The 23,694-nt window shown below is 44.6% G+C and overlaps 1 protein-coding gene across 10 annotated transcripts in view; it reads right to left on the reverse strand.

Moving 5' to 3' along the window:
* Positions 1–23,694, reverse strand: part of ADGRA1 (adhesion G protein-coupled receptor A1) — a 1,508,265-nt gene that overhangs the window by 385,384 nt on the left and 1,099,187 nt on the right. The window contains exon 1 of one of the 10 annotated variants that reach the window (XR_011024441.1): positions 5,496–5,702. The exons of the other annotated variants lie outside the window; for them this stretch is intronic. The gene's annotated coding sequence lies outside the window, so the exon portion shown is untranslated. Of the gene's footprint in view, positions 1–5,495; positions 5,703–23,694 lie in introns of those variants that run through there. 10 annotated transcript variants of the gene reach the window in all.

Genomic DNA, 23,694 nt, shown 5'->3' on the forward strand with positions numbered 1-23,694 from the left:
ACCTAACCAACCCCCCAGTGGTGCCGAACCCTAACCCCCTGGTGTTGTCTAAAACGAACTGCTGCCTGGGTGCTGCCTAACCCTAACCACTCCCCCTGGTGTTGCCTAACCTTAACTACTCCCCCTGGTGTTGCCTAACCCTAACCACTCCCTCTGCAGAAACACCCTTTTTTACATAGAAACAATAATATATTTGAGAACGTAAAATCTGTACATACAAACAAAATAATATGATAAAAAGTATAAGCTTCTAAAATGATAACATGTTTTAAAAACTTTAATGTTCTAATGTTAATGATATTTGTCGCGGTGCAGTTTTTTCTTCTTTTTTCGCAGTATTACCAATAATTGCATTAAAGTGTACGGCGGCACCCTTTTTGTCCACCCTCAGCCGGCGCCCTTTTTTCCTGCTACCGTAATTATGATTTGGACATTCATTTGATTTCATATAGTCTATCCTTAATTTTGCATAATTTTTCTTGTTGATTTTTTTTGAGCAAAGCCCTGTTTCCTGCTATCATCACCAAAATTGCTGAATATATATAACTACCTTGTAGTTTTTTTAGAAAATCAATTTTAAAAATGCAAAGGAAAAATGTTTTTTAAACTTAGAAAAATGAGTGTAAAAACTATATTCTCAAAAACTACTAGGTCTTTTTGAAAAATGTTTTTGTTTCCTTTCCAAATATCTTCCTTAACATACATAGCAATTTTGGTGACGATCACATGTATGGGAGCTTTTCGATAGGCGTCAGGAGGGTGGCTCCCCCAGGACCGCCTAAAGCCGATTGGGGGTTGAGATTAGCGGGGATTGCGTGCGCCAATACGCATGCTTCCCAGCTAGGTTACAGAGCTCAGCTCCTTAAACAGCACAGCTGGCAGGCTGAAAAAAAAACAAAAAGAGTCAGAAAAGACTTGTACAGCGCTGCGATCTAGTGCGGGGGAAAGCTCGGTCACTGAGCTCTCCCCTCTAGCGGCTCACAAATGGATCGCTCTCATAAGCTGATGCCTAAGAGAGGTGATCACATTGATTGGCTCTCAGGGGGAGAGAGAATGCTAGGGGGGAAAAATGACATTTTTATTACAAATAAAACAACACTTAAATAAAAAAAATAAGAAAAAAAAAGTTGCAGCAGCAATCAGATGCCAGAAAACTCTGTAGGTGGCAAGAAAACGGGGACAAATTAATTTGTGTGCTAAGTTGTATGACTGTGCAGCGAGCTGTTAAAGCTGCAGTGCACTGAATTGTAAAATATGGCCTGGTCACTAGGGGAGTGTAAGCCTGTGGTCCTCAAGTGGTTAATCTCAAAAGTTGGCATGAAATAACATGAAATTATGGTTCCGAATTACGTTTACAAACAAAATAATTGTGACTTTACTCAAAACTCCGCATTACTATGTTGCATAGTAACTGCAAATTATGACATTAAGATTTGTGTTTATCACTAGAACTTACTTGCATGATACTACGGCGTTGTTGATATTCTAGTTACATATCTGGTTTGTTGAGGGCAATTGTTGCCAAAGTTTATTTTTAATGCCTTATGTATTTAATGACTGTAGGTTTGGAATAAAAACATTGTTTTTTTTAAAGTAGTGCAACTTTTCTAAACTTTTTTTTTCTCTACCTTTTATTTCTTAAAATTATTATGACAGGTCCTAGGAGGGGTCAGCGGGATAGCATACTAGTAAGGCTTGACTTCTCTTCTCATAAGATCCTCTGCAGGACCAGGTGCCACAGACAATGGCATAGCTAAGGAGCTATGGGCCCCAGTGCAGGTTTTACATTGGGCCCCCAAAGCATTCTATACATAATAATTGATACGGCACACCAAAACCTGCCAAGTACAACCAGAATGTCAGAGGTGCAAGAAGAGGATGGGGACAGTTTGTTAATGATTACTACTATTCAAAACATCTATAAAAGTGTTTATTACCAGCACAGGACCAATAGAAAGATAACACTGCCATTGAGAGAGGGCCCCCTTGGGACCCCCCTGGCCCAAAAGCCCTGGTGCAGTCGAGACCTCTGCATCCCCTATTGCTATGCCACTGACCACAGAAGCTGATAAAAATGTACAATACACTGCACTTCCCTGTACAAACTCTTTATGGCTGGCTAGTGGAGGCAGCAGCCAATAGTAGTAAGCATGACAGAGCTCCTTCCGACAATGCAACACTCTCAAACTCAACAGTGCCGTACTTCTTCACTTTACCTACTGGTGTCCACAAATGGCCCTATGTGATTGACTGGCCCAGTGAATTTGCTCACTTTTAATTTAATTTGCTGCAAACTGATCTCTTAAAAATTGACATGAGAGGGGAAAAAAAAGAAAAAACAAACCCAGAAGGGTTTAAGTGGGAGCATTCAGCAGTCAGCCAATAAGACATAGTAACTAAAGGGATTGGTACGCAAAAAAATCAGGCTTCTGTACTGGCAACCACTAAGAAGGCCTGTAGAACATTTTCCCTGTTTCTGCTCAGGTCAAAAAGTTCCTTTTGGTCAAATAAATGGTGAGTAAACATGGCCGAAAATGTTCTTTACTCGCAATGCACTTTTTTGTGAATATTAAGCAGGGATGTAACTATAAGTCACCCCAGCAAAACTGAGGGGCCCCTCCCCAATGTTCACAACCTTTTTCTTGCCAGCCTCTAGTGAGCCTCACATCCTGAACAGTGGTGCTCCTCAGCAAGATTTCGGATATTAGAACTACCCAGATAATCCAAACTTTTTCCACTATCCAAACTTTTAATAGCAATTAGGATATTTTTTAAAATCCGAATAGACTATCCGAGCAAACTCGGATTTCCCATCGGATAATTAGCTCAGATATCCGAGCAGAAGTCAAAATCACCTTCAATGGCAAAAATCCCTTTCAAAGGCATCCAGGCCTAGAGAGAGAGAGAGAGGAGAGAGAGAGAGAGAGGAAGAGGAGAGAGAGAGAGAGGAGAGAGAGAGGGAGAGGAAGAGGAGAGAGAGGGAGAGGAAGAGGAGAGAGAGAGAGAGACCCCAAAAGGGATTTTGGCCATTTGAAGAGACTTTTGGAAGCATTTTAAGCCATTTTCAGGTCACTTCCGGTTTTCTATCCAGATATCCGAGAAATTACCCAAAATAATCTATGTTTACTCTATTCTACACTGCAAGGACCATCATCAGAAAGCATTAAATCTACATTACAGAAATTCTACAAACAATTACAACACCATTTAATCCAAAACAAGAAAAAGAAACTCGACAGCCTTAGACTGAAAGCTGAAAACATCATTCTAGATAACAATACAAGTGTACCCCGTTCAGAACCTAAAACTGCCAATCTTTTACCTGTGGTTAACTTGTCCAGCTATAATCCAAGCAAGACTGAATTAGCTGTTCTATCTAAAGGACTCACTTTTTGCCCCACCAAAAGATTTGATGAAATAGAATTTTGTAGTGACATGGAAGAATTTTTTTCGGAGGATAAGGCTAAAGGAGTTTTTTCACAACAGACCTAATTATTCATCATTCGAAGATACTGAACCTGCGAATAGCAAAAACAAAAAGAGCAGTACCTGGACACCAAAATTAGGGCAGAACAAGAAATTAGAAGAGTATATTGACAACTTCAGAAAAAGAATCAAATTAGAGATACTGGACAAACAAAAACAGACACTCTACAACCTCAATACTCAAGAAAGGAAAGCAATACTGAGCCTTAAAAGCAATGACAACATAGTAATTAAACCAGCTGACAAAGGAGGTGCTGTAGTGATTTTGGATAAATCCAGCTATATTCAAGAAGCAAACAGACAGCTCTCCAACAACACCTACTACAAAAGACTAGAAACAAACCCCACGCTACAATACTCAAGGGAATTGAAGAATATGCTTAATGATCTTTCCTCAAAATCATCTAACATACTTACATTAATACCAGCTAATCCTAAAATAGGCACCTTCTACATCTTACCAAAAATACACAAAGAAGGGAATCCAGGTCGTCCTATCATCTCTGGTTTGGGGACACTAACAGAAAAGATATCTGGTTGGGTAGAAAACATTCTTAAACCCATGGTAAGGAATACAGCCAGCTACATCCAAGACACCACTGACCTTCTTAACAAATTGACTGCCATGGGTCCGATCCCAGAGGGTGCTATCCTGGCTACAATGGATGTTGAATCCCTTTATACCAACATTCCACACGAGGACGGTATTGCAGCTTGCCAACATTTCCTTCAGCTAAATGATCTACCAACAGAGCCCACACTACAACTTATCAGGTATATACTAACTCACAACTATTTTTCATTTGGGAATGATATGTATCTACAGACAATGGGCAGTGCTATGGGAAGTAGGATGTCACCCCAGTATGCAAATTTGTTTATGGCCAGATTGGAGGAAAACTTCCTTTCAACTTGTGAAATTAAACCATGGGCTTACTTCAGATTTATAGACGATATCCTATTAATCTGGACAGCATCACAGGAAGAATTAATCAGATTCCACAAAAACTTCTCAGAGTACCACAAGAACATCAAGTTAACGCTCAGCTTTTCAACCTCCCATGTCAGTTTCCTGGATACCACAATTTATATACAAGATAGAATTTTACAAACATCCATATACCGTAAACCAACTGACCGGCATATTTACCTAAAATGGAAGAGTTTCCACCCGGAACACACAAAAAAATCTATTGTTTACAGCCAGGCTCTGAGGTATAACCGAATATGTTCTAATTCAGAGGACAGAGACAGACAACTTATGTCACTACGTAAAATATTCATAGATCAGGGATATCATCCACAAATCGTTGATGATCAAATACACAGAGCAACTTTAAAATCAAGAGAGGAACTGTTGAAGTACACCCCAAAGACTGAAAACAACAGAATCCCAATTGTGGTAACCTACAACCCAAAATTAAAGACACTGAGGAAGATATCAAAAGCCCTACAACCAATACTCCATAAAGACAAACGCCTGAAGGATGTTTTTCCTGATTTACCACTGCTTGCTTTCAGACAACCTCCCAATTTGAGACAAATGATTATCAGAAGTGCATTATCTACACCAGATACTCCAGGCACATTACCCTGCAATAACACAATGTGTGAGACCTGCCCTTATATCTTGAGCACAAGCCAAATACAAATACCAAACTCACAGAAATATCATCAAATACAAGACCAATTTTCCTGCGAGTCATCCAATGTTGTATACATGATACGCTGCATGAAATGCCCCTCAAGAGGAATCTATATAGGAGAAACAGGACAAAAACTGCGCACAAGAATGAACCATCACCGCTTTAAAATTAATGAGGGTAAAATGGACACACCAGTGGGCCAACACTTCTGTGAACCAGGACACAGCATGCAAGATCTAAAAGTACTTGTTCTTAAGGGTAACTTCAAAAATGATCAATCAAGAAAAGTTTCTGAGTACAAATTTATGAAAATGTTCAAGACATTAACAGAAGGTTTAAATTGTGGAACAGGATTCATGACACCTTATGTAACATGATTGATTTGGCTTCATGATCTTCAGAAACCTGCTGGATTTCATGTATGGTTGCACTAACTCACTGGCTCCAGCCTGCTGATCACCTGACACCTAACGGATAAACAGTAACCAGCACAACTGTCATCTTCGTGTTTACCATTTATCTGCATCAGTGTTTTACTTCAGCTTACATCTGGAAATATGCCTGAAGAAGGGGACTAGATCCCAGAAAGCTTGCATTATTTAACTCTATTAGTTAGCCATTAAAAGGTATTATTTCTTACAAAACGTTGTTTTTTTTCTACCTATATAATTTGTTTGGCTAACACGGTACAGAAACTTTTTTGCTACTATCCAGATATCCAAATCAGGCCGGATACTGAGGTCGGATATCCAATTTGGATCCAGATTGGAAAATTTTAAACTCTGATATCCGACCCAGATCGGATATCTGGGTATCCAGATCCGAATTAGATCCAGATAGTGAAAAGTGGTATCCGAGCAGCACTGATCCTGGAGGCCCATCTTACAGGAGTCATAAAATGAGTGTAATCATAACAAGTGCAGCTACAAAAACACCTGATCTGAAGATCTGAAGATCAGGTCTGATCAACTGAAGAATGGACCTCTTTCTGAGAGGGAGTAAAGTAGCGGTTGGAGCCCGCTTACAGCTCTGGGCCTTCCTGCGGTCGCAGGGGTTGCTCCCCTCTAGTTACAGCCTCTGGCATATAGGTTGTTTTCACTTCATTTGCAATTCTGAGAGGAAAAAAAAATCTTGTTCTTAACGGTGCCCTAGCAAATTGGCAAATCGTGTCTAATCCAAAAAATTGATCAGAACATGGCCATTGTGATATATAGCGATGATCCTAATCATCGCTAAATTTTGTGTAATTTTTTTGCAATTACGCCCATAGGTAATTACAATTTGGACGTTTGGACATTCAACTACTTTCTTGTAATGCATTCATAATTTTGCGTAATTAGGCAGAATTTTTTGCTGAATTTAATAGCAAAGACCTCATACATGTCACCAAAATTGCTACCTATGTGAAGAGATATAGTGGGAACAAGGAAAACAAAGATAGTTTCAAAAAGACCTTGGAGTTTTAGAGAAAATTTTAAAAATGCAAAGGAAAAAATGGTTTTGAAACACTAATTTTGTTTTTAAACTCATTATTTCTTTGCATTTTCAAAATCGATTTCCTCAAAAACTACAAGGTCTTTCTTGCCTTATTCCCACTATTCCTCTGATCAAACTTAGCAATTTTGGTCATGATAGCATGTATGGGGACTTTGCTATTAACCGCTAAATTTGGAATAAAATGATGTGAAAATTACAGGAAATTGCAAAATTACGGTTTATGATTAGGATAAAAACTATATGAATTGTGTTTTTTCCCTCAAAATTTCACATTATGATATTGCGTTGTAATTGCAAATTATAAGAAATTCATGCTCCTCACCAATGAACGAGATAGCAATTGTATAGGTTGTATTGCATTGCAGATAGAACGAATGTAAAACATATAAATTAGCTCTCCTTTAACTTCCTAAAACAATGTTCTGTAATTCTAAAAGAACTAGTTTTGTGAAACTGTGCCACTTCACACCGTGTTCTTCTCTGTGCGCTGCCAATCAAGATAAGCTGGTACAAGTTCTAGCTGTCAGAGGGCACCTACAATGAAATGTACCATATATTGGACTTAGAATCAGACTACAGGGGTACAATTATATCCTGACAAGTACTTCTGACAACTCAAGGTCCTTCAGCCACTTTCACAAGTTTTATTAGGCGTTCTGCTTAAAGGGGAACTTCAGCCTAAACAAACATACTGTCATTAAGTTACATTAGTTATGTTAATTAGAATAGATAGGTAATATAATCTCTTACTAACCCTGTTTTAAAAGAAAAGGCAAATGTTTGTGATTCATGGGGGCTGCCATCTTTGTCATGGGGGCAGCCATCTTTTTGGTTGAAAGGAGGTGACAGGGAGCAGGAGACACAGTTCCAACTGCCCTGTGTCCTGATCGCCCCTCCCAGCTGCATGCGCTGGGCTTCAAATGTCAAATTCAAAATATAAGAAAAAAATTGCACCAAAACAGCAGAACGAGAGCAACAACATCAGAAATCCCATCATGCTTTGCACAGCATCAGGGGAAAAATGCCCGGGCAGTTTTCTTCTGTGCAGCTAAAAATGAGGCTTGTATAAGAGAAACAAAGTTCTGATGCTGTGAAACTGTTAAAGGGACTCCGAGCTCTGAAAAAAAAGGAAAGTTGTACTCACCAGGGGCTTTTTCCAGCCCAGTGCTGGTCGGGAGGTCCCACGCCGGCGTCCTGGCTCCTCTCCTTCTCCCCGCTCCGGAATGGCTGGCAGGCCGCAGCCCGGGCGACACTCTCCCGAGTGTCGGGCTGCTTCTTCCGCATATGACGCGGATTACGTCACACGCCGGCCGCCTCGCATCATCACGGCGGCCGGCGTGAAAGTACTGCGCATGCGCGCTTTGTTCGCGCATGCGCAGTACTTTCACGCCGGCCGCCGTGATGACGCGAGGCGGCCGGCGTGTGACGTAATCCGCGTCATATGCGGAAGAAGCAGCCCGACACTCGGGAGAGTGTCGCCCGGGCTGCGGCCTGCCAGCCATTCCGGAGCGGGGAGAAGGAGAGGAGCCAGGACGCCGGCGTGGGACCTCCCGACCAGCACTGGGCTGGAAAAAGCCCCTGGTGAGTACAACTTTCCTTTTTTTTTAGAGCTCGGAGTCCCTTTAAAGAAACACCAGGCCTTTTCAGTGCTGCTGAGTCAATTTTTAGTCTGGAGGTTCACTTTAACTCTATAGACAGATGATCACATATGATTTACTTGACAAGTATTTATTTATTGTATTTATAAAGCACCAACATATATAACGCAGTGCTGAACCTTACTAGAAAGCCTGAAAGCAGCTATAATGCAGATTGACAAGGGCCACTCAGAAACATATAAATAGGTCATGCAATGCTCATGAAATAACAGTAATCAGTAAAGAGGTGAGATGTTTTATAGGTATTAATTTTTTTTGTATATAAGAGCATTATTTTAAATTACGGTATCTTAAAATTGCAGGGTTTTTTTGCAATTTCCGTGCAAACTGTAGTCCATCGTTGCTTTTAAACTGATCATACCCACTCACACCCCATTCAACCCCATTGCTATGAAGTGGAGAGAATGATTGGTCTGTCAGCTGAAGCCTAGTGTTGGGCGAACATCTAGATGTTCGGGTTCGGGCCGAACAGGCCGAACATGGCCGCGATGTTCGGGTGTTCGACCCGAACTCCGAACATAATGGAAGTCAATGGGGACCCGAACTTTTGTGGTTTGTAAAGCCTCCTTACATGCTACATACCCCAAATTTGCAGGGTATGTGCACCTTGGGAGTGGGTACAAGAGGAAAAAAAAATTAGCAAAAAGAGCTTATAGTTTTTGAGAAAATCGATTTTAAAGTTTCAAAGGGAAAACTGTCTTTTAAATGCGGGAAATGTCTGTTTTCTTTGCACAGGTAACATGTTTTTTGTCGGCATGCAGTCATAAATGTAATACATATAAGAGGTTCCAGGAAAAGGGACCGGTAACGCTAACCCAGCAGCAGCACACGTGATGGAACAGGAGGAGGGTGGCGCAGGAGGAGAAGAAGGCCACGCTTTGTGAGACACAACAACCCCGGCCTTGCATGAGGGCAAGAAGCGTGCGGATAGCAGGCTTTGTACCGCCATGCAGTCATAAATGTAATAAAGATAAGTGGTTCAATAAACAGGGACCACGCGGCAACGCTAACCCAGCAGCAGCAGACGTGATGGAACAGGAGCAGGCGCAGGAGGAGAAGGCCACGCTTTGTGAGACACAACAACCCAGGCCTTGCATGAGGGCAAGAAGCGTGCGGATAGCAGGCTTTGTACCGCCATGCAGTCATAAATGTAATAAAGATAAGTGGTTCAATAAACAGGGACCACGCGGCAACGCTAACCCAGCAGCAGCAGACGTGATGGAACAGGAGCAGGCGCAGGAGGAGAAGGCCACGCTTTGTGAGACACAACAACCCAGGCCTTGCATGAGGGCAAGAAGCGTGCGGATAGCAGGCTTTGTACGGCCATGCAGTCATAAATGTAATAAAGATAAGTGGTTCAATAAACAGGGACCACGCGGCAACGCTAACCCAGCAGCAGCAGACGTGATGGAACAGGAGGAGGCGCAGGAGGAGAAGGCCACGCTTTGTGAGACACAACAACCCAGGCCTTGCATGAGGGCAAGAAGCGTGCGGATAGCATGCTTTGTACCGCCATGCAGTCATAAATGTAATAAAGATAAGTGGTTCAATAAACAGGGACCACGCGGCAACGCTAACCCAGCAGCAGCAGACGTGATGGAACAGGAGCAGGCGCAGGAGGAGAAGGCCACGCTTTGTGAGACACAACAACCCAGGCCTTGCATGTGGACAAAAAGCGTGCGGATATAGCAGCAATGCTTTTTGCCGCCATGCAGTCATAAATGTAATACAGATGAGAGGTTCAATAAACAGGGCCCGGAAACGCAACACCATCCCAGATGTTCATTGGTCATGTTACTTGGTTGGGGTCCTGGAGTGTTGCGTAGTCATTTCCAATCCAGGATTGATTCATTTTAATTTGAGTCAGACGGTCTGCATTGTCTGTAGAGAGGCGGATACGCCGATCTGTGACGATGCCTCCGGCAGCACTGAAACAGCGTTCCGACATAACGCTGGCTGCCGGGCAAGCCAGCACCTCTATTGCGTACATTGCCAGTTCGTGCCAGGTGTCTAGCTTCGATACCCAATAGTTGAAGGGTGCAGATGGATGGTTCGACACAGCTACGCCATCTGACATGTAGTCCTTGACCATCTTCTCCAGGCGATCGGTGTTGGAGGTGGATCTGCACGCTTGCTGTTCAGTGGGCTGCGGCTGCATGGGTGTCAGAAAATTTTCCCACTCCAAGGACACTGCCGATACCATTCCCTTTTGGGTACTAGCTGCGGCTTGCGTTGTTTGCTGCCCTCCTGGTCGTCCTGGGTTTGCGGAAGTCAGTCTGTCTGCGTACAACTGGCTAGAGGAGGGGGAGGATGTCAATCTCCTCTCTAAAGTCTCCACAAGGGCCTGCTGGTATTCTTCCATTTTGACCTGTCTGACTCTTTCTTCAAGCAGTTTTGGAACATTGTGTTTGTACCGTGGATCCAGAAGGGTATAAACCCAGTAATTGGTGTTGTCCAGAATGCGCACAATGCGTGGGTCACGTTCAATGCAGTCTAGCATGAATTGAGCCATGTGTGCCAGAGTCCTACCAGAATCCTCATCATCCTCTTGTGAGCGTTGTGATAGTTGTTGTGATGCATCATAGTCGTCACCTTCCTCCTGGTCTGCTTCTGCTGACCATTCGCGTTGAATTGTGGAAGTCCAACGTGCACCGCTCTGGCCCTCGTCAGTGGTGGCATGAAATTCCTGCTCCAACTCCAGCTGTTCCTCCTCCTCTTCTTCGTCATAGCTGCTGGGGCCAGCGTTCCCTGAGGCGGATGGCCTGATGTTGGTACCATCACGCTGATCGTTTTCTCCTTCAGATTCCCCCAGTTGCATCATGACAGCTGTTTCCTTGATTTTTAACATCGACCTCTTCAGTAAACACAGCAGTGGTATGGTAATGCTGACTGAAGAGTTGTCACTGCTCACAAGCAACGTGGATTGCTCAAAATTTTGGAGGACTTGGCAGAGGTCCAACATGTTGGCCCAATCGGATCCACAGAAGCTTGGCAGCTGGCCGGATGCGCCTCGGTACTGCGCCGTCATGTACTGGACCACTGCACTCTTCTGCTCGCAAAAGCGGGCTAGCATGTGCAGCGTAGAATTCCAGCGCGTAGGGACATCACACAGCAAGCGATGGTGGGGGAGATTGAAGCGCTCCTGCATCTTGGCGAGTGCCCCCGAAGCAGTACTGGAATTTCTACAATGTTTGGACACTCGACGCACCTTCAACAGCAGATCGGGCACGCCTGGGTATGTCCTCAGGAACCGCTGAACTACTAGGTTCATCACGTGCGCCAGGCAAGGGATGTGTGTCAGCTTAGCCAACCTTAAAGCGCGAATGAGATTACTCCCATTATCACACACAACCATGCCCGGTTTCAGGTCCAGCGGTGCCAGCCACAAATCCGTCTGTTCCTTTATTCCCCTCCAAATTTCCTCCCCTGTGTGCTGCTTATCCCCAAGGCAGATTAGCTTCAGCAACGCTTGCTGACGCATGCCAACAGCTGTGCTGCACTGCTTCCACGATCCTACTGCTGCTGGGTTAGCGTTTCCGGATGAGGTACAGCTTTGAGATGCGTTGGAGGAGAAGGAGTCAGAGAGGTAGGTGCTGCTGTTATCCAGTGGGAGGGACGGCGGTGCAGCTGTTTGTGGCGTGGGCAACACCCGTGCCGTAGCAGGTGAGGAATCGCTGCCAGGCTCCACAAGGTTCACCCAGTGCGCGGTAAGGGAGATGTATCGACCCTGGCCGAACGCACTCGTCCAGGTGTCAGTGGTGAGGTGAACCTTGCAGGCAACGGCATTCTTCAAGCTTCGGGTTATTTTGCTGACCACGTGCTCATGCAACTCAGGCACTGCAGAGCGTGCAAAGTGGTAGCGGCTGGGAACCACGTAACGTGGGATGGCCACTGACATCATGCCCTTGAAGCTGTTTGTCTCCACCAATCGATATGGCAGCATTTCGCAGGCCAGAAGCTTGGCTATGCTGGCTGTTACTGCCACGGCCCGGGGGTCATTTGCTGGCAATTTCCTCTTGCGCTCAAACATCTCCGACACAGACAACTGAACCGTAGCGCTGCACACGGAAGGGCTGTTGGTTGTTGTGTTTGATGAACACTGGGAGACCTCAAGAGCACTACTCCGGAAAGTGACAGTGTCAGCGTCGTCTGATGTTTGTGAATGTTGTGAACCACGCAATGGCTGGGCTACTGCTGCTGCTGAGGCGGGTCTGGTGAACCCAAGGGAGGCAGTGTTGTTTCTGGTACCCTGTCCTGACGCGTTTGCCCAAAGAGTGGGATGTTTGGATAGCATGTGACGGCTCATGCTGGTGGTGGAGAGGTTGTTAATATTTTTCCCCCTGCTCAGGCGGGTCTTGCACACCTTGCAAATCGCCATGGTAACATCCTCAGTGCAGTCTTCAAAGAAAGCCCAGACTTTGGAGCACCTGCCTCCTTGCTGGCGATTTCTGTTTGCTCCTCTTTTGCCTCTCACTTGAACTTCCACGCTTGTGGTGCCTGAAATTGCGCGCCGCCTACCTTGTGGCACAAGGCGAACTCGTGCAGCAGTGTGTTCTTCAACAGACTCATCTGTGCTGCTGCTACGACGGCGATGTTCTCGTTCACAAACAAAATCTGGGTCTCTGTCCACATTGTCCATACCCTCCTCTTCCATCTCCTCAAACTCGTCATATGTCATTGTGGGCCACCGCCGTGGAGTAGAGCTCCCCACAACAACCTCTGCGCAGCACACTCCAACGTCGTCTTCCAGATCTTGTCGGCCGACCTCCTGCAATTGCAACCCCTCCTGCCCAAATTGCTCTGGGATTTGGGTTTCCGAGTCCTCTTCGGACTCGCCTCGTATTTCAGTGCGCGGTACATTTCCCACAGTTAACGGTTGTGAATCCAGGCACAACATTTCTGGCTGTTCCTCCATTGACCTTTGAAAGGTGGAAGTTTGTTGGGCTGGGAATAGCTCCTGCGAATACCCCATTGTGTCCTGAGGTAATTCATCGGACTGGTTATCTGGCAGTTGTGTGCGTGGTGTCGCTGCCGGTTGTGTCAGCTTTGTGCCCACTGGCTCCTTGTAACTGGCTGAGGACTCGGACCTCGTGCGTGATGTGCTGGTGCTGCTTAACCCACTGCTGGACGCTTGAGAGGTCATCCAAGTAATTATCTGGTCCTGTTCTTTTGGATTTGTGAGGGTTGTTGTCCTGGACAACATGGGTGGTATTGAGTGGGTTTTCTTGGGTGCTCCCCTGTGGCCTGTACGTGAACCGTCAGGGGAAACACCTCTTCCCTTGCCCCTCCCTCTTTCACCGGATTTCTTCCTCATTTCACTTATCCTTACAGTACACGCTGACTGGCAGCAGTACAGTTGCAGTACAGAAATGCTATACAGTACCACTATTCCCAGCAGCGACACAGAGCACAATGCTATACAGTGACGGGTGAGCGGTGTACCACTATTCCCAGCAGACACAGAACAGTGAACAGAATGCTATATAGTGTGGCTGAGCGAGCGGTGTACCACTATTCCCAGCAGACACAGAACAGTGAACAGAATGCTATATAGTGTGGCTGAACGAGCGGTGTACTACTGTTCCCAGCAGACACAGAACAGTACACAGAATGCTATATAGTGTGGCTGAACGAGCGGTGTACTACTGTTCCCAGCAGACACAGAACAGTACACAGAATGCTATATAGTGTGGCTGAACGAGCGGTGTACTACTGTTCCCAGCAGACACAGAACAGTGAACAGAATGCTATATAGTGTGGCTGAGCGAGCGGTGTACCACTATTCCCAGCAGACACAGAACAGTGAACAGAATGCTATATAGTGTGGCTGAGCGAGCGGTGTACCACTATTCCCAGCAGACACAGAACAGTAAACAGAATGCTATATAGTGTGGCTGAGCGAGCGGTGTACCACTATTCCCAGCAGACACAGAACAGTGAACAGAATGCTATATAGTGTGGCTGAGCGAGCGGTGTACCACTATTCCCAGCAGACACAGAACAGTGAACAGAATGCTATATAGTGTGGCTGAGCGAGCGGTGTACCACTATTCCCAGCAGACACAGAACAGTGAACAGAATGCTATATAGTGTGGCTGAGCGAGCGGTGTACCACTATTCCCAGCAGACACAGAACAGTGAACAGAATGCTATATAGTGTGGCTGAGCGAGCGGTGTACTACTGTTCCCAGCAGACACAGAACAGTACACAGAATGCTATATAGTGTGGCTGAACGAGCGGTGTACTACTGTTCCCAGCAGACACAGAACAGTACACAGAATGCTATATAGTGTGGCTGAACGAGCGGTGTACCACTATTCCAAGCAGACACAGAACAGTGAACAGAATGCTATATAGTGTGGCTGAGCGAGCGGTGTACCACTATTCCCAGCAGACACAGAGTGGCAGTAAACAGAATGCTATATAGTGTGGCTGAGCGAGGTACACAGAGTGGCAGTAAACAGAATGCTATATAGTGTGGCTGTGCAAGCGGTGTACTACTATTCCCAGCAGACACAGAGTGGCAGTAAACAGAATGCTATATAGTGTGGCTGAGCGAGGTACACAGAGTGGCAGTAAACAGAATGCTGAGCGAGCGGTGTACTACTATTCCCAGCAGCGACACACAATGACTGGGGGGGACCCTGGCTAGCGTGGCTGGAGCGCGAACTACCCTGCCTGCCTACCCAAAGCTAAACCCACAGACAAATGGCGGAGATATGACGTGGTTCGGGTATTTATTTACCCGAACCACGTGACAGTTCGGCCAATCAGAGCGCGTTCGGGTCCGAACCACGTGACCCGTTCGGCCAATCACAGCGCTAGCCGAACGTTCGGGGAACGTTCGGCCATGCGCTCTTAGTTCGGCCATATGGCCGAACGGTTTGGCCGAGCACCGTCAGGTGTTCGGCCGAACTCGAACATCACCCGAACAGGGTGATGTTCTGCAGAACCCGAACAGTGGCGAACACTGTTCGCCCAACACTACTGAAGCCACATCTTCTTGCTGATTTACAGCCTATCAAGACATAATATTGGGTGGAGGCTCCCAAAATAATAAAATACTTGAATAAAATGGGGGGGGGGGGCGCTCAACTGGTATTCAAAGTGTTTTACAGTACACTAGGTGAAACTCCCCACACCCACCCAAGCATCCCACCCCACTGGCACATGAGACTTGTTGGGCTAAGAGCCCAAGCTAAACCACTCACTCTCGTATGCTATACTGCAGCACCGGCCCAGCACTCACTCCTACAGGCAATCACACACCCCACTCACACTGTAGATCAGACTGCATCTGAGGGGGAGCCAAAGGCTACGGATGTAAAAGTCCTCAAGCCGGCACACAACCATAGGAGATGGCAGATGCAATGAGAGCAAGACACACAGCTGTAGATGCATATCCGACACATGGGAGAGTCTTGCCACTGCTTCACGAAACAGGCTTGTGTGACAGCTGATTCCTTTCGACTTTCTCCAGGTGCCAAACTTGTGTGTATGGCTCATGATCAAGCTAACAACGCTGGTTGGCATCCCAGCATCTCCATTAGCATGCTTACTCCATTGCAATAGCATGCGTGGGTCAGCTGAGCGCTCATTTACCTCCATTTCCTTTGAGTCAAATGGGCCACCGGTAGAGTGGCTGGCGGTGCCCAAAATTTAAATCAGTTTAAAAAGGAGAGGTATGGTTGAGTTAAGTCTCCTAAAGATCTCATAAATAGCCAAGATGACTCCTCAGTATGAAGCTACAACCTGAGGACCTGGACATCTGTGAGCTATTGCAGTTATAAGATTCTATGTTAATTGCGGGTCCTGAAGCATTTTCAGAGCAATTTAATAGGGGAAAGCAGGGCTCAAAATCACTCTAAATCGCTCTTTGAATTACTCCACTTGTACATTACCTTTGGAGAGTGATTTGCAAATGCAAATGGCATCTGGCTGTATGTATTTTGAATGTCTGTACTTTTTGCAAAAAACATATTTAAAACACTTGGCTGGCTGGCTCCTCTAGCTCCATTTCCTGCTGAGAATTCCAATTGAATATTGTTGGAAACTCCTTTGGAAATTCAGTCACATGACAAAGAAATCTATGTACAGTATAGAGTATAGAGCTGGGCCTTTCTTCCTCTATACATAGCAATAACCTGACCTTGCCCAACAGGCATTTTTTTCAATACAGGTTTACTTTAATAAACCATAAATGGTTTATGTGCAATGCACAAAAATGTATGCATTGCAAATTAAAGAGTAACAAAATTCAGAAATTTCTCACTGTATTAAAATATTAGCCACAGCATAACATTTAGGGGGGGGGGGGGGATCTTAAATAGAATTTATGGAAATCCTAAAGAAAACTTAACTTTAATTGAATTTATTTCAAGTGCAGCACTGAAGGGGTTAAGCCGGAGTATACACAGGGCAGAGAGTTGTCTCTCTGTCAGGGTGGCACACCACACACCTATGATTGACAGCTGCTGATAAGACACTCTGATCTAGCTAAACAAGCTCAGAGCACAAACCAATGAATTTATTGCGCAACCATATTTGAAATAAAAACTTTTCATTGTATGCTGTACTAGAGTTCAGGTCCGCTTTAAGATATATTCCAGACAATGTGCATTGAAAACCATAGACTGAACTCTCTCTTTACAGGAGACCTTAGCCCTTTTAAAAATTAAAAAACGGGGGTTGTGACCTAGTGCACATGAACTGGCTGCAGGCCTATGATAAAGGACGAGTGTCACCGGGCAGCCCCTGCACAGTGTGCACCAACCCTCCTGACCCTGAAGTAGGTTCGGGGTAACATGAGGCCTTAATGGACTGGGGCGGAGAAGAACGGGGGAGCGGTGGGCATGAGGAGAGCCTTCTACACATGCTTGCTCCCCTCGTTTTTGAAATTTTAAAAGGGCTAAGGTATTCTTGAAAGCAGTGTTCCTCAACCCTGTCCTCAAGGCCCACCAACAGTGCATGTTTTATAGAAAGCCACAGAGGTAGTTAATCAGCTATGCTGAGATGCTAATTAACGGACCTGTGCATGTTTGTGGTTTTCTGCAAAACATGTACTGTTGGTGGGCCTTGAGGACAGGGTTGGGGAACTGTGCTTTAAAGACAGGTTTTGGAAACACTGCACTGAAGGTGACAGGTAGATAGGTGGGGCTCCAATTTAACATGGCTGTTTTTAAATAGTGCTATACATTATTCGACAAACCACTTCCAGAATGCCTGATTCCTAAGCATTACAAACATACTTCCGTACAGCTGAAACCCAACTAACATTACTCAGCAGTATTGTTTTTCCCTTGTTCACTCCATCAAGGACATATCTTGTATGCTTTGCTTGAACTATACAGTATTCATTCTAAACACTTAACTGACAGTGTAAAAGCAGACTGCATTTCCTGTTATTTTAGCTATATAAATCAATTCATTTCCTCTTTGTGAGCTTTCAACTTCCATCAGTTTAGTTGCTAACAGTTAAAGAACTAGAAAACCGATGAGTTATTTTTATTAAGGTGAACCTAAACTCAAGCATTTTTGTTAGCTGCCTAAAGGACATCCGAGGTGAAAATAAACTGATGAGATAAGCAATTGTGTCTATCCTCCTTCTCCTAAAATTACTTTTTAAGATATCCTGCATTTTTATTTTATATTTAAATATACTTTTTAAGTTTTTACTTTTTCATTGTCTGTGTTCAATGACACATTAATTGAAATATGTCAGAGCTAAAATGTATGAACTATTGACACTTTTTATCTCTTTCCTGATCTCAGAAGCCATTAAAGTTAGGTGGATCTCTCCCCCGTGTCACATGACTATAGCAGAGATGGCAGATAAGCTCATTTGAAAGCATAGGAGGTTAACAATATGTCTGCTTCCATGAATCAGGAAGTAGAAACTGTGCAGATTTGTTTTAGAATTTGTATCAGGTGTAACAAAGAAATGCTTTTTTGTTTAAAGGTTATTATGCCTGTTGTGTGTCTTTTAGAGCAGAGAGGATGTTCTGAGTTCAGGTCCGCTTTAAAAATAAGTTGATCCTGATTATGTTGCATTTGTTTTACTTTTCTCACGGTGGTCTGTTTTTTTTCTCCCGAGCTTCCTCAAAGCAAATTTTTTCAAACCTTAAAAATAAAATACGCTTTAAGCCCCCAGCAAGCAAGGAAATATAAGCTTGATACCACCTTTTTACTCACTTTTTGGTATTTTTTCTGCTGATAGGTGATTAATTTTTTTTTTCTATGGAAGATGAAAAATTATCTTCAGGGAAAAACTCTGCAGACAAATATAATCGAACGGGGGGGGGGGGGGGGATTTATTTTTATTTATTTTACTTTTGCCTACTTAAAAGATTTTATAAAGTTAAGGTGCTCATACATTTGTTAGATTTGCCGCAACATGGCTGTTCATAATTTCGATACATTTTTGATTGTGAACGCCAGAAAGGTCTTGCTCAAACTGAGTCTTAATTTTTTATGCCCTGGATTATTGACTTTTAAGCACCTAAATCTATCTGGATGGCTCCCTCCACCTTCCTATAGCCTCGAGATCAATGAATTGGAACATAATTCCCATTCATCGATCTAAGTCCCCGGCAGAAAAACCGACAGTCTCTTATCAGAGGCCGCAGTCTTTCTGCACAAAAAAAAGTTTCCCGTCCTTCTAATGCTTCCTGGAAGCAAGAACTTTTGCTCCCAGGACTTTTTGACTGTGGCAATCTTGTGGCCAAATAGTAAAACTACACCCACATGCATTTTTTACTAAACAAACACATAATATTACATTTAAAATTAACTGTTTACCTCCCACACCAAAAATTACCCAAATAAAAAAAATTAAAAAAATACAATAAAAAAAAACATAAATAGTTACCTAAGGGTCTGAACTTTTTGAATATGCATGTCAAGAGAGTATATTACTATATATTTTTTTTAAATTATAAGCTTGTAAATAGTGATGATGCATATTGAAAAAAATGCACCTTTATTTCCAAATACAATATCGGCACCATAAATTGTGATAGGGACATAATTTAAACAGTGCAATAACCGGGACAAATGGGCAAAAAAATACATGGGTTTTAATTACAGTAGCATGAATTAATTTCAAACTATAATGGCCAAAATCTGAGAAATAATGACATTTTACCATTTCTTTCCTAATCTTCCTGTTAAAATGGATTTAGAATAAAATAATTCTTAGCACAATGCATCACCCAAAGAAAACCTAAATGGTGGCGTAAAAAAACAAGATATAGATCATTTCAGTGTGATAAGTAGTGTTATTGGCGAATGAATGGGAGGTGAAAGTTGTTCGGATGCATTAGGTGAAACAACACCTTATGCAACAACAACAATCAAAAAGTACACAGCCTAATTCTAAGAAGGATTGGGACTGCACCAGAGGCATTACTACAGGGGAGAAGCTCCTGCAACCGCAGGGGCCCAGAACCGAGGGGGCCCAACTTCTAACATTCTCTTCCTCCAATAAAGTTATTCATCCCTCAGATCAGGTGTTTTTGTGGCTACACTGGTTATGGGTGTGAAGATTACAAGGCCACACTTGTTTTATGACCCTTGCAAGATGGACTCCCAGGCTGTGAGGGTCACCAGGGGGCGTTAAGGGAAGGGGTGTGAATATTCGGAGGCCCCAAAGTTTTTACGTGTCATTTCAAGTACCCTGATGTCATTTCCCCCCTTACTGTCCTCTTCTTGATTGTCTATGTGTTGTCCGCCCTCCTACCAGTCTTCAGGCACTCCCGCTCAGCTCTGCATTAGAAAGTGCATTGTCTCAGCATGAGAATTATTGTCCAATCAGAGAGGAACAGAGGTGTGGGAGTGGAAAACAGGGAAAAGAGGCTTCAGCCAATCAGGTAGCATTAGTTAAGTCTGAGAGCACAGTAAGGAAGCAAAAAAAGACCACCCAGCATGCCCTGCAACTTCCTTTGAGCGGAAATGTACCAAATAAGAGTCAGGTAAACTGGAGAATGTTCATTTATCAACAAAAAAAAGGAATAGTGATTTTAACTTTTGGATTGCCTGGTTAGCATCCTTATCACTTGTTTCCTAGATAAAAATTAAGAATTGATTTTTTATTTTAAGCCTGACAGTTACACTTTAAATGCATCACTGTAATCCTAATCACATACAACTTGCCATGGGGAAGATGACTCCAAAGAAAACATACACCATGTGACAAAAAACACATCCTGGCTATTCAGTCCTGGTCTGTTCCAGGCCAGTTCCCTTTTCAGACACTATAAAAATCAACCTTTGCAGTGCTAGAAGACATAGCATGTTAGCGTTAGACACAGAAGGTGGAATAATAATAATGGAGATTCAAGAAACACTTAATCAAATAAAGGTGTTCATTTCTGGTGACACTGAAGATAATCTTTTAAGCAAATAATAAAATAAATGGCATAAACGTGAATTCAGTCCGTAGAACCATCTGCTAAAATGTATATCTTCTAATAGCGGGGGAGCTGGTCTTTAATCAAGTGTGCGGCTGGGAGTGCAGCAATGCATGAATTCTCTTACACATGGATGCTGCTGTGAGAGCAAATGTCACACCGACTGGGAGCCATTTTGATGGCTAATTCTGACAATCATCCAAACGGTGAAATGGTCAGTTTTTCAGTTCAGCTTTCCATAGCAACAGGATTTTTCAAAAGAAGAGAGGGGGAAAATAATTTAACCCCAACTGACAGGTATATGGAGGCACGAACTGTAGAAGGATAGTCCACCAGCCTCAGGATAGCATATATATTTGCGGGGAGTCCTAATGGGGTGAGAGGTCCATCACACCTCCCAATCTCACCAAGTTCCAAATTGCATCACAATTCCCATGAGACTCAACCCTTTTTTTTTTTTTTTGATATTATATCCAATGCATATTTATTTCTATTGCCAGGTATGTATACAGCATACAAACAGCACAACGTTTCAGGCGTTGGCCCTTTATCAAGTGCTCCTTGATAAAGGGCCAATGCCCTAAACGTTGTGCTGTTTGTATGCTGTATACATACCTGGCAATAGAAATAAATATGCATTGGATATAATATCAAAAAAAAAAAAAAAGGGTTGAGTCTCATGGGAATTGTGATGCAATTTGGAACTAGGTATATGGAGGCAGCCATATTTGTTTCCTTTAAGAAATACCAGTTGCCTGGCTATCCTGCTGATCCTCTGCCTCTAATACTTTTAGCCATAGACCCCGAACAAGCACGTGCATATCAGGCATTTCTGACATTATTGTCAGATCTGACAAGATTAGTTGCATGCTTGTTTCTGGTGTTATTCAGACACTACTGCAGCCAAATAGACTAGCAGGGCTGCCAGGCAACTGCAATTGTTTAAAAGAAAATAAATATGGCAGCCTCCATAATTCCTCTCACTTCAGTTGTTCTTTAATATGAAGGTTCTGAATAAAAGTTTAGGGGATCAGAATGCAGGGCAGTTTCTAGGCTAAATTTCACCCAGTTCGAGAGTCAAAAAATTGCCCCCCCCCCCCCCCCCCAATCAAAGCTGCTAAGTGAAATCATGTCAAAAGGCTTCTTGAAACCAACTCACCATTTTTATTTTATTTTAAATTTTTCTACTCTGCGTCTGACCACCTGCCCAGGGAAAAAAAGAGTGACCCCCTCCGCCCCCTAGCCAGGGAGTCACAGTATGGTGGTCTGACCACCTGTCCAGGGAAAAAAAGTGTGACCCTCTCCCCCCCTAGCCAGGGAGTCACAGTCAGACCATGGTGGTTTGACCGTCAGACCACCATGGTCTGACTTTGACTCCCTGGCTGTGGGTGGTAGGGGGGGTGCTCTTTTTGCCCTGGGCTGGTGGTCAGAGCCCACCATGGTCTGACTGTGACTCCCTGGCTGGGGAAGGGGGGTACTCTTTTTGCCCTGGGCTGGTTGGTGGTCAGACTCTGACCACCAGCCCAGAGCAAAAAGAGTGCCCCCCTACCCCCAGCCAGGGAGTCACACTGTTAGACCATCACCATGGTGGGTTCTGACCACCAGCCCAGGGCAAAAAGAGCGCCCCCCTCCCCCAGCAGCCACATCAGAAAGAGAGAGGCAGTGCTGTACATAGACTGCCTGCCTTACTGCCTACTTACCATGAGGTCCATCTCATGGCAGGTGGAACTGGAAGAAGGCGCCGGGCCAGGAACGGTGGGGGTCCGGGCAGGGGACCATGGAGGTGCTAGCGGGCAGCGGCAGCAAGGGCCAAGGCACCCACTAGCAGCAGTGGCAGCGAGGAGCCCGAGTCCAACTGGCCAAAAAGACTCCACCTTCTGGGGCTGGGCTCCGCCGCACACTGCTGCTGCACACAGGGGTGAGCCTGGGGTGCCTGGCACCTGGCAGCAAGATTTTCTCTGGCGCCTATGGGAGTGGTTAAATTAACCGCGCCCAACCACATAACCACACCCATGTCCTGCCTAATCACACCCACACCTTCCACCTCTTTACGCATGCATGTGGTACCCCATTCCTACCCCTCTTCCATGGGCTTGCTCCTGGCTGGCTTTGACTGCCTGGCAGTCTGCTAGTCTCTGGACTGACTCAGGTTGAGAGGCTCTGCGAGTGCGACGCAGTCACACACTGCGTATTTATGGCTGCCTGCGGCCACCGTACTCTCGCTCGCTGTCGTCGGCTCCTCCCCCCGCCAAGCCCAAGCGTGAGGTGGGCTGCCTGTATCTTTCCCGTTGCGCCGCGCAGCCTGCCAGTGTTGCCAACCTTTCACGTTATTTTTTACTGACAAATACCTAAAAATTTACTGACAAAAGATTATTTTTACTGACAAAATTTCCCCACTAAATGCACATAAGAGACAGCGTTTCACCAGTAAATGCACATAATAAGAGACCGCTTTTCACCAGTAAATGCACATAAGAGACCGCTTTTCACCAGTAAATGCACATAAGAGACCGCTTTTCACCAGTAAATGCACATAAGAGACAGCTTTTCACCAGTAAATGCACATAATAAGAGACTGCTTTTTACCAGTAAATGCACATAATAAGAGACTGCTTTTCACCAGTAAATGCACATAATAAGAGACAGCTTTTCACCAGTAAATGCACATAATGACAAACAGCCAGTTTCCCCAGTACATGTAGCCAGCCTGGACCCCCATTAGGCAGTGAGTGACAGGGAGCCCCTTTAGGCAGTGAGTGACAGGGAGCCCCTTTAGGCAGTGAGTGACAGGGAGCCCCTTTAGGCAGTGAGTGACAGGGAGCCCCTTTAGGCAGTGAGTGACAGGGAGCCCCTTTAGGCAGTGAGTGACAGGGAGCCCCTTTAGGCAGTGAGTGACAGGGAGCCCCTTTAGGCAGTGAGTGACAGGGAGCCCCTTTAGGAAGTGAGTGACAGGGAGCCCCTTTAGGAAGTGAGTGAGTGACAGGGAGCCCCTTTAGGAA

The sequence above is a fragment of the Hyperolius riggenbachi genome, chromosome 10 (assembly GCF_040937935.1).
Source record: "Hyperolius riggenbachi isolate aHypRig1 chromosome 10, aHypRig1.pri, whole genome shotgun sequence".
Classification (NCBI taxonomy): Eukaryota; Metazoa; Chordata; class Amphibia; order Anura; family Hyperoliidae; genus Hyperolius; species Hyperolius riggenbachi.